General features: G+C 58.4%; 1 protein-coding gene across 10 annotated transcripts in view; it reads right to left on the bottom strand.

The window, feature by feature from the left end:
- Nucleotides 1-4,015, bottom strand: part of SEC16A (SEC16 homolog A, endoplasmic reticulum export factor) — a 28,175-nt gene extending 24,160 nt beyond the window's left edge. For 4 of the 10 annotated variants that reach the window (XR_004956320.1, XM_036239234.1, XM_036239235.1 and 1 more), the window contains exons 1-2: nucleotides 1,174-3,085; nucleotides 97-241 (exon numbers count right to left, since the gene is read on the bottom strand). The gene's annotated coding sequence lies outside the window, so the exon portion shown is untranslated. The other 6 variants (XM_036239230.1, XM_036239233.1, XM_036239231.1 and 3 more) reach the window with 6 other exon arrangements.
- Nucleotides 4,016-11,003: the final 6,988 nt, after the last annotated feature.

Genomic DNA, 11,003 nt, shown 5'->3' with positions numbered 1-11,003 from the left:
TGACTTCAGACAAGTCACAGCCCTTCTCTGGGACTCAGTTAAGTAACCCAGCTAAGTACCCTCCCGGAATGCCCGCTGCCTCCATGAAGCCCTCACCGAGCTGGCAGGAATGAAAGAGAACCTGCCGGCCTGCCTCGCTCCGGGGACGCAGCAGCTTCTCCTGTAACTTCTCGCCAGATCCAGAGAGCACCAGCTCCTCTAAGACTGCATATCACACTTTGCACTCTGGTCACTCTTAAACCTTGGAAGGAAAATCAAAGTTTAAACTGTGCTCTTCCGTTTTCTTTAATGACAGAACATCACAAAGTGCAGAGTAAATCGAGCTGCAAAATCCACGTGTAAAATAAGTTCATCTGAAATGCCTTTTATCCCACCATGGAAATGTCTCACCCAGGACGCTGGGACCGAGGAAACACCAACAGCCCAGCGAGGTGCCTCTAACTGCTGGCACTGTGACAGCCATGCCTGGGGCACCCCGAGCCCATGTAAAGCAGCCGCAGGAGTAACCAAATGACTGCATTCAAACATTTAAATAATAGAGTGCCCAAAACCCTTTATAGAAAACAAAGGTGCAAAAATCCTCTTCAGTGGTTTTGTTGTTTTCTTAATAAAATACGTGAAGCATAATCTTGAAGAGTTAACCTGTAATTTCAAGACAAAAATCCGGTCCTGTCTCTTTACGACACCCATCTCTGGGCATCAGGTCTTGTCGCCCCAGCACCGTCCTCACCAACAGGTTAAGGTTAGCCAATCAGGAGGAAAGCACACACCCAAGGGAGGAACGGTGGAAGGATCCGGAGTTTGATACACGTTTTGGCAGATGTGTAATGCTTTCGTTCTTAGAAATCTGACACTTGGATAAAACACTCACGGATGTACTTTAGGCAAAGCAATTTACAAAAAAGAGTCCCTTTCCCTATCGAAAAACCAGTCCCGTGGACCTCTTAATTTGCTAGCATTACTGCCCACACATGCCATTCGACTGACAAGCACTTAGAGACTCACTCGATTTAATGGACTGTATCTTAGGAACAGCAGCAGAGACCTCGCTTGGTTCTGTCATTTTAAAACACAGAACATTTACAGCCAGCTTCATATGGACTGAGGGCAGGACAGGAGAGCCCTTCCTCCTGTCTGTGAAAACGGGCCCCCAGGACGCCTCTCAGGACACACCTTCCTCCTTGTGAGGCTTCCACAGCAGACCCTCAACCAGTCCAAGCAGCGAGGGAAAAACGGACAGGGCACAGCGCAGAGGATTCGTTCGTCAGGCGTCACTGAGAGCGAGACGGGCCTCCCGCTCAGTGGCCTGGGCACATGACTTCCCTTCCTGCAACCCCCGTGTACCTATAAAGTGCGGAATGTGATGATTTTGAAGGTCCCTTTGTGTTTAATCTTATGAAATTCTACTCACAGAGGACTCTGGGATACCCTAACCCCTACTAAGGTTTAAAACAGAAATCTTATCAGAATCTAAACTTCACAGGTTTCTACTTAAATGTTTTCCTTGCAGAAACTCTTACAGTTATGTCCTCACCTTCTGGACTAAGAACTTTTTATAAGCAAACACTATTGCTTCCCTACAGAGTAGATCTCCTACTCTCCCCCATTCACCAGTTGAGGACTTTCTAGCAACACATGAATTTCTTTAGAAACAATCTTGAACGATCTTAAGTCTTTTGTACTTTTTTTCCCCTACTTACCAGCAGAGAAACAATGAAACTAACTGCACATTACATACTGTACCACAGGGCAGTCACTCTGCCCAGTAAGTCACTCCGCGGCCTCCAGTCATCGGATTAAAAAAGGCAGACTGTTTCAGAGACCAGCTGGCCTTAAAGATGCACTGCTCATCAACCCCGCTCTCCAATGAAACCACCCGTATCTGTGGGACACACTCAAGCACAAGCTGTTTTCAATATAAATTCCTGGCTACTGAACTGAGACACTTAAAGCACCCTCCTTCCCTCCCAGAGCCGCTGCCTCAAGCTGTAGGGGTGCAAGCCAACATGAGCAAGAAGCACCTGCGCGTCTACCCTCTGCCTCACTCTCCTCTGCTGGACTATGGGATGCTTGACCCAAAGACACCATAAACTCCAACTTTTCTAAGTACAGACTTAAACGCCTTCAGATATCAAAGCAAAAGAAAGGGGAGTCTAAACACTGCTGAAAATAACAAAGATCCAAAACGACACCCTGACACTCAGGACAGAGTTTGCAGAAGGAATCAGGTTAAAGTTTACAACACCACCCTAAAGAATACTCTCAGTACAATTTGGAGACTCACCGCAGAAACTGCGATGGAGGGTGGACGAGTAACAAGGAGCAAGCAGCACTATTTTGCCTCTTGTCTTTGTAGGATAACAGCACCCAGGACACTAAGAAAAGGTAAGGGGGAAAGAGTGCGGGGGGGGGGGGTGGCTACGCTCGAACTCGCACAAGTGTCACTAGGAACAACTGTGACTCAGCTTGCTTCTTGCCTTATATGGGGACGGAAAATACCTCTCTAGTTAGCACCTGCATCACATGTGTATTTAGAAGAAAAGTTAATGAGCAACTGCGTCCAATCTGCAAGCCATTTAAAAGTGAAGCAGCGAAAGCTGATTTTAAATGGCTGTGCTGTGTCCAGATGCTTCGCTAAAACACTTTCATCACAAAGAGAGCGGCCTGGTTTGCCCACCCTCTAACCCTTGACATAAAACACAAGCACTTGACCTCTGTTGCAATATCTCAGTCACCTTGCCACAAAATTACCCCCAGACAACAATGCTGCCCTGTGCTTCAAGTGTTTCCTCATCTGCATGGCTCAGTAGAAACCTTCCAAACAATGAGGGCAAAACTTCAGAACCTCCGCAGCAAAGGACACACTAAACTGTTAGCCTTCCGAAGTGTTTGTACTCTTTAAAAGCTGCACGTGTGGCCTATCTTCCAGCTATTCCCACACGACCCCACAGCGAGGCCTCCACGGCTGACACAAGTGTCAACAGAGCGGGGCCGACAGGCACTTGCCAAGGACCCGGGACCCGGCCGGCTGAGCGTGGGGTCCGCGTCAGTCTGACGGGCGAGCGACGCGGTGAGAGAGGCCGCTCCCCGGCCGCGCAGGCTCCCACCCGCCCCGGCAGCCCCGCCAACCCTCCGCCGGCACCACGGAGACGCACCGCCCGCTCAGCGCGGGGCCCGGCCCGGCCGCCTCCCTTCGCCCCAACCTCGGCCCTCACCGGCGCCCCCCCGGCCTCTCCGCGACCCCGGGCGCTGGCCCCTCAGGAGCCGCGGGCGGAAGCCGGCCCGGCGGCTAAGACCGGCGCAGACGCGGAAGCCGTAGCAGCCATTTTGGCACCCCCGGATGCGGTCGCCGCGCCGCCGACGTGTCCGGCCGCGACGTCAGCGCACGCCACGCCCGGCCGCCACGCCAGCCAGCCCCGCCCCTCGCAGCCGTTCTCGTGACGCCCCGCCCCGCACGTTAGTCCCGCCCCTGGCAGCCGCTGCGGGGACGCTCCGCCCCGCCCCTCCGCCCACCCCTCCCGGCGTCCGGTCCTTCACCGCCTATCCCAGCGTTCCGCGACTCGGCCCCGCCCACCACTCGCCCCGCCCTCAATGGCCCCGCCCCTCGCCTGCATCCTTCCGCCGCGGCCCATCCTTGGCACCGCCCCTTGCCCGCGTCCAATCCTTCACCGCCGCATCCCCTGCCCGCCCCACCGCGGCAGCGCCCCGCCTTCAACACCGCACCCCCCCTCGTCCCGCCCCCTGGGCTCCGCCCCCTCCCCGCCCTGCGCCCACCTGCCCGGCAGGGCGCTCGGGGGCCGCCCCGGGACGTCGCCCCAGTTATGCCGGCTCCTTCTCGCCACCGTTTCTCGTCTGAGGATGTGAGAAGAGTAGGGAGTCTCCAATCAGACCCAAAGGAAGAATCAGCCTTGCACGACCAACGCCAGCAGGTGCACCCGCCGACCACAGCTACTTGACTGAGCCGAGAACCCGAGTGGCGCCCTGGCGCAGGCGCGCTCCTCCCATTCTGCCGTTGGCCTTGCCGGCTAGGAGACGGCGGGAGGAGACCGCGCGTGCGCTGGCCGCCGCGGCGGAGTGCGCGTGCGCACCTCGGGGCGCCCTGCCGGTTGCCTGGTTACGGCTGTTGGCTGCTCCGGGTCCTCTTTCTGCTGGGGAAGCTGATTTTCGTTCACACCTAGCTCTCGGGAAGCAATGCCCGTCTGCTCCGCACAGAGCCCTGGAAGGAGCGGATGCCGCCGGCTTCAGTTCACAGGCCGCCGTCGAAGCTCAACTGCCCCCCTGTGCGCGCATCGAAGGTCATCCGGTGGACCCCAGCCGCGCCGCCCACCTCACCCAGGCCCCCTCTTCCCCGGCTCGGCGCTCTCCTCCGCCATCCCCTCTGCTCCTCCCTGGTGCACACACTCTATCCGGTCCTTTCCCTGTGCCGGATTCTAGGCTCGCTGTCCCCAGCTCCTCTTTTGTCTGCCCTAATACCCTTCGAGGTCCCTAATGCTTCTTCCAGAGAGCAGTGAGCATCTCCCGCTGTGCGCAGGAGTGTACTCCAAACTGCGGATCCCCGGGGACGGAGCCCCTGACCATTGTTGAACGAGCGGGACACCCGAGGTACCCAGCACAAGCTAGGCTGCTGGGCCTCAGCCTCCTGCTCCTCTCGCAGCTGCTGCCTCTTCCTGGCGCCCACCTGCCAGACACCATCTGAACCGTCCCACGGAGAATCTTAGGGAAGAAGGGGTGCTGCTTTTTGTATATTCATTTTCCTGATGAGAAAAGGGAGGTCGGGCCCACTCACCTGCACACCTGCCTAGCAAGGATGGGGAAGAGCAGCAGCCCACCCCACTGGTCCAGTCTCCTTCCGAAGAGCAGGAAGGGTGGCAAGTGCACCCATCTGCCTTCACCTGGCCCCTGAGCTCCCAGTGGCTGCTGCTGCTAGCCTCACATGGCCGAGGGTGGGAGGGCACCCTGGTCACTGGCGGGCCCCAGAGGCCTGGGAAGAAGGAAAGTGTGGTTCAGCATTTGTTTGCTGTGACGCTGATGCGGGAGCAGCCACGCTGTCAGAGCACCCGAGGGCGGGGGCAGGGGGGGGGGACAGCTTCAGCCGTCTGACGTGGCCACTCGCTAAGCTAACATTCGTCTGGCAGAAAGGGAGTTCCCAGCCTGTTTCGACACAGACTTGAGGAACACGTGGTAGCTCGCAGCCCCGGGCCCCACTGCCCTTGATCCACGTCTTCCCGGTGGTCCCTGTGCTCTGCCGTCACTTTGTCCCAACAAACCACTCCGCAGGGATAAACCATTGTTTCCCTTCTGAAACCAAGGAATGTGGGGGTGAAAATGCTGGCTCCCCCCGGCTCAGGCCTGGCCCCTCGTCGCTCTCAAAGAGCCCAGGAGTTGGGGCCCAGACTTGCCCGCCTGTGTCCCGAGGAGCCCAGTGCATGGCCCTGAGGGCCTCTAAACTGGAGAGACCATAACCTGCAGACACTAAGCCACCCTGGACGAGTGCAATACCTCTGGACCGCGGGGCAGGGGTGTTAAAGGGGCAGCATGGCGTGGACTTGGGCAGCGTGACTTTAAGGCAAGCTGGGATCAGCTAGTTGACCTATAAGGACCTCGGGCTTTCTTCCCATCCCCTCCTCCCTCCTGCCAAGCCTCTGAGTGGAGACTTCAGGTTCTCAGAGTTCGTAGCCTGGTGTGGAAGAGCGGTTCCCGGGCCCACGGCTGAGCTGTCCAGCCTCTGGGCCGGGGAGACCAGGGCTCTGAGTCACAGACCCTCCGCTTTAAGGCCCACCTGCTACCGAGAGGCTCTGTGGCCTTCATCAGCTTCCTTGACCTCCCTGTGCATCAGGTCCTCGTTAACCTGGGGTTCAAGCGGGGTGAGCACGTGGACAATATGGGGGCTGAAAGGGGGCGCTACTGATACATATGCTGGGCCAACAAGCATGAACTGGAGCTTTGTGGGGCAAACTGGGGTGGATGTAGGGTGACTGGCTGCAGAGCACTCAGAGACCTGTGCCTAGGAGGTGTGCTGCCAGGACCACCATCGTTACTCAGGCTTCCTCCCCTTTGCCTGTGGAGCCAGCTCTGATAGAAGGGTCACCACCTCCCTGTAGCCCCCCTAGGTAGGCTAGAATCAGCCGCTCTTTCCCCAGGGGCAAAGTCGTAGCTTCTCACGCAAAGTTCTGGGAATGAGTTATCACCACATTACACAGAGCACACCGGGTACTGGGCTGCATTCCCCCCGGGGCGATGGGCAGAGGCCAGGCTGGAGAACCCACTGTCCTTTCCGTGGTTATGACGGTCAGCCTCTCCCGTTGGCCCGTGCCATCCGAGGGGACTGTCGCTCCGTGCTTGCCGGGGCCGGTCTGAACCCAGACGGGTGCCAAGGCTGAAGTGCCGGTATCTTCGACTTTAGATGACGTGTTGAAATTACACCACTTTGGACATACAGACTTAAATGAAATACATTTTTAAGATTTATTTCATCTGTTTCCTTTTTTAAATTTCAGCTATTAGGAAGTTTAAAACATTCCACAGTAGTTGGCATATTTCCACCAGACAGCGCAGGTCTCGACGTGGGAGGAGGGGTCAGGGGTCCCCACACGGCATCCAAGCCTAGGGTTTGTAGCCGTGGAGCCGGCACTCTCCTGACCACCCACCGGCTCTCGGGGGCCCTACACCTCTTGCTTCTGCCCTTCACCCCCGGGGTGTAAAGTCACCACAGGGAGTGAGGTTGGTGGATGTTTGTGGGGCGGGCCTGCTCCACGCCGGGCGCTCGGCCCAGCCCCTGCCACCTCGATGCTGTGTGCCCTTCGTCAGCTTCCTTAACCTCAGGAAGCACCCTCAGTCCTGGGTGTGGAGGCTGGGGTCGTGGGCGGGGGGCCTGCGGGCTCAGCCTGGAGAGAGGAAAGGGCAGCTTCTGTGAGAGGGGCTGGCCGAACGCGTTAGGGCCTCAGGTGGTACGAGCCCTCAGGGAGGGCTTTCTGGAGGAGGCGACAAGCCCTGAGGACCGCATGGTTGGAGAGGTGGGGCGGGCTGACAGGTCCTCCAGGAGAAAGCCGGTCTGGAGGCGGGGACAGCTGTGCATCCGTGCCCTGTGCATCAGGCCCCCGTCAGGGTGCGGCCACCTGTAGTGGGCATCTCAGCCAAGCGTCGGGGGAGGGGAACCTCCATGAGGGTGCAGACCGGGCTGTGAGGCCAGCACCGTGAGAGCCATCCCAGACCCCCAGGGGCCTTGAGGGAGCACAGCACATCCAGACTTGCAATGACACGGCCAGGGTTGACAGACATCACCACCGGCCACGTTGTCGTCATCGCGAGCACAGCCCCGTCCTTCAAGTCCACCATCTGGAAATGGGCCTGGCACCTCGCCATCTCGGAGAACTTTCTTTTTGAACCACTGAGCCAAGTACTAAGTGTCTAAAGTTGTAAATAAGCAACAGGGACGAAGGGAGAAGCCCGAGGAGGACAGTGACTGCACCCGCCCCAACCTCTGAGAGCCGAGCCCCAGGGAAGCTGCGGGCGGCCCTGCGGCTGCAGTGGGGCCCTGCGCACCTCCCACCCCAAACGACACGGACGCTCGCTGAGCCCTGCTGCGAGCCAGGCACTGCCAGCGGCTGTGGCTGTGGCAGCAGGACAGGCAGGCCCAGCCTCTGCCCTCGGGGAGCAAGGCCCCGGGGGCCGCAGATGCGAGTGCAAGGCCTGGGCCCCGCCTGCTGGGCGCGCAGCAGGGGCGGGGGTGGGGGGGAGGAGCACTGCGTCAGAAGCAAACAGAAGCTTCTGCAGTGGCAAGGGACAGGAAACCGGGAAGCAGGCGCAGCGTGGTGGCTGGCAGGCCCGCACTGCAGGGCCCCTCGGGCCCGGCGAGGGATCCACACTTCACTCCTGAAAGCAAAGGAAGCCTTCTGGGGCTTTCTGTCCGGGAAACAGCACAGTTTAGCCTCCCCAGGCGATCTGGCGAGGCTCTGTTGGAGCTGGAGCCTGGAAGGTGGCCTTGGGGGCTGTGAACTAGCAGCGAGGCCACTGGGGCCCGACTGGTAGGGACAGCCAAACCCCAGATGACCCCCGAGGGCAGGACTCTCTCTTTCCTGCCAGCCGCATCCACAGCCCCCAGGCCCGCCCAGCCCAGCCCCTCACACACGTCAGCCCGAGAACACACAGGACAGGAAGGCAAGAGCCCTAAGTACCAGTGGACTTGGAGGCCGGAAGTGGGTCTGTGGACTGGAAGAGCTCCAGCACCTGCAGGTTGCCAAGTGCCAGGCTGGCTGTGGCATTGACTCCTGGCAGCGACTTTGGCAAGTCCTTCCCTGAGCTCGTTTCTATGTCTGAAAGGTGACAGGTGAGTGACACAGGCCTGCTAGGCCCCTCTCGTCCTCCCAGGGGAGGCGACCCCTCAAACGGTTACGAGAACTTGGCCTCGGGAGTCATGCAGCCCTGGCTCAAATGGGCGAACTTGGGGAGGTCGTCTATCTCTGCGAGCCTCGGCTTCCTCCTTTTTCAAATGGGATGCTAAGACCGTCTCAGGACGAGGAGGCCCTGAGCGTTAGGTGAGGTGCACATGGAAACCCAGGCACTCACCTGGCTTTGGGGAAGTCCTGGTCGCGACCTCGCTTGCTTGCACCAGGGGGCACTGGCAGGGTACTGCCAGCAGGGGGAGGCAGAGCACCGCCTCCAAGCGGCAGGGCGGGCCCACAAGACATTGCCTACTGGCGGCTCCTCCCAGGACTGTGGGAGCTCTAGGCTCTAGGGTGCTGGCATCAGGGACACCCAGGCTCATTCAGGACCTGGCCTCGATGCAGCCCGAGGAAAGTTGTTGGCTGCCCCCATCACCCCCAGACGGTGCCCTCTGGGGACTCCCTAGAAACGGTGGAGGTGTCCTCTGCTGACACCAGGTGCTCCATAAAGTCTCCCAGAGGTGACGATTTGTCGAGCTCCGTGTGCAGCGACTTAACGCTTCTGCTCCGGAGGCTGGCAAGTGCTGCCTTATGCTCAGAAGGATGACATTCAGCCTCACTGGTGACCGTGAGGTCCTCAGCCAGCCGTGGCCAGGGGGAGTGTCACTCCGTGCCAGAGTCCTTGTCTTCCTTGCACTGTACAGATACGCAAACTGTCGCTGAGGCGCACGCACTTTCCCGGGGCTTGTCTTTAGGATGAGGAAATGACGAAGCCGACGAGGCCATAGCAGAACGCAAGCTTTGCCCTGCCCGGGGTCCCTCTCGCCACAGAATGCTGTGCCGTGTCGTCCGAGACACGTGCCGATCAGCAGGAAAGTCATGGGTCTAACGATAATCACAGGATGGTAAGATACGTTGACAGTGTTTATCGATAATCCCGGGCCGTGAGGTCCGGGAATGGCCTCAAGTCCAAGGTTGTGTGAAGAACGTGGAAAACAATGCTTCGTAGCACACTGCCACCTTGAATTCCCATCCGGAGAGGCATGGTGACAGCTCCCACTGAAAAGGACTACGTCCTGGCTCGAGTGAGCCCACACAGGTCTGCGGAGGGGCGGGGGGGGGGAGCAGACAAGGGCACAATGTTAGGGTCCTGGTAACAATGGCGCTGTGCCCTTGCTGAGTCCTCCCCGCGTGCCAGGCTGCGCTCCATTACAGGAGCTTAGGGTCGGTGTCAGCGACCTCATGGGGCCCCCACACAGCCAGGAGGTCAGCTGGGAGCAGTTCCCACTTTACCCCTGAGAACACTGAGGCTCAGAGACACCAAGTCACCCACCTGAGGCTACAAACACGAAATGGCCCCGGTTGGGAGGCCCCCCCGGGCTAGCCGGTGGTCGCCCCGATATCTTTAAAGTGGAGGCGCAGCGTTTCCCAGCCTGCGGGCAGCTGGCGCTCCTTCCCTCACTGAGGGGAGTCGGTTAGGGACTCTTGGTGCGTGCTCTCTGCTCTCTGGAGACCCAAGCACTTAGATCTGACAGAGACCTCCGAAGTCCTTCAGTGAAGGATCCCCTGACCAGGGCCCCAAAGCCCTCAGTCTCCCACTGAACACGCTTTGGACCCTGCGCTTCCGGTCCCCGTTGGTGGCGGGATGAAGCGACCACACAGTGTAGGCTTCTGGTTGAAATACTTTTACAGAGCGATCCCTGGGCGTCACGCCAGAGACCCATGTTGTGGGCGCTCCCCACAGGAAGTGGCCAGAGCAAGCTCGGCAGAGTGCGCCTGTGCCAGCAGCCCTGTCCCCTCCCGCCTGCGGTTTCTGGAGTGGGCTGCCCCCAGGCGATTTGTCACTGGGCCCGGAGGCTACCGAGCCAGAGTGGAAATGGGCTCCACCAGCCAGCGAGCGTGGTCTCCCTGACGATCCCCACAGGGCGTGGGGGCCGCTGGCGCCCACCAGTCTGTGGTGTGGGGCGGCCGCAACCCGGGCTCGCTCTTGGGGTCGAAATTTGCACTGTGGTGGGCAGTAGCGCCACGTGGTGACTGAGCACCTGACCTGCAGCAGGTCCAAACTGAGGTGTGCTGTGAGCCTGAAACACACCGGATTTCAAAGATAGTACAGGGGAAGGGGCGGAATGTAAAACACGTCGTTAACTGTGTCGAGATGGCAATAGTTTGGGTCCACCTGGTCCTTGGACACCACAGGTTAGAACCGTCGGGGCCACGTAAACGCAATTTTTTTCCCAGTAAATATTATAAATGTATTTTCTCTTCTTTATGATTTTCTTAACGTGTTCTTCAGCTTCCTTAATGTAAGAATACAGTCCGTAACACACAGAACATACAAATGACATGTTCACCGACTCCGTGGTGCTGGTGAGACTTCTGGTCGACCGTAGCTATTAGTAGGGAAAGTTTTGGGAGTCAAACACTACACATGGATTTGACTGTTGGGGGTTGGCACCCCCTAACCCCCACGTTCTTCAAGAGAAAACTGTATGTTGGGTTCTTCACTAGGATGTATTATTAAAATAAATGTCACCTGTTTCTTTCTACTTTCATAATGTGGCTACTAAAATATTTCCCATCGCATACATGGCCTGCTTTCCCTTTCCGTGGGTGGTGCCACCG

Source organism: Rousettus aegyptiacus, unplaced genomic scaffold (genome assembly GCF_014176215.1).
Source record: "Rousettus aegyptiacus isolate mRouAeg1 unplaced genomic scaffold, mRouAeg1.p scaffold_m13_p_3, whole genome shotgun sequence".
In the NCBI taxonomy this organism is placed as follows: domain Eukaryota; kingdom Metazoa; phylum Chordata; class Mammalia; order Chiroptera; family Pteropodidae; genus Rousettus; species Rousettus aegyptiacus.
This window is presented reverse-complemented; position numbering and strand designations above follow the sequence as displayed.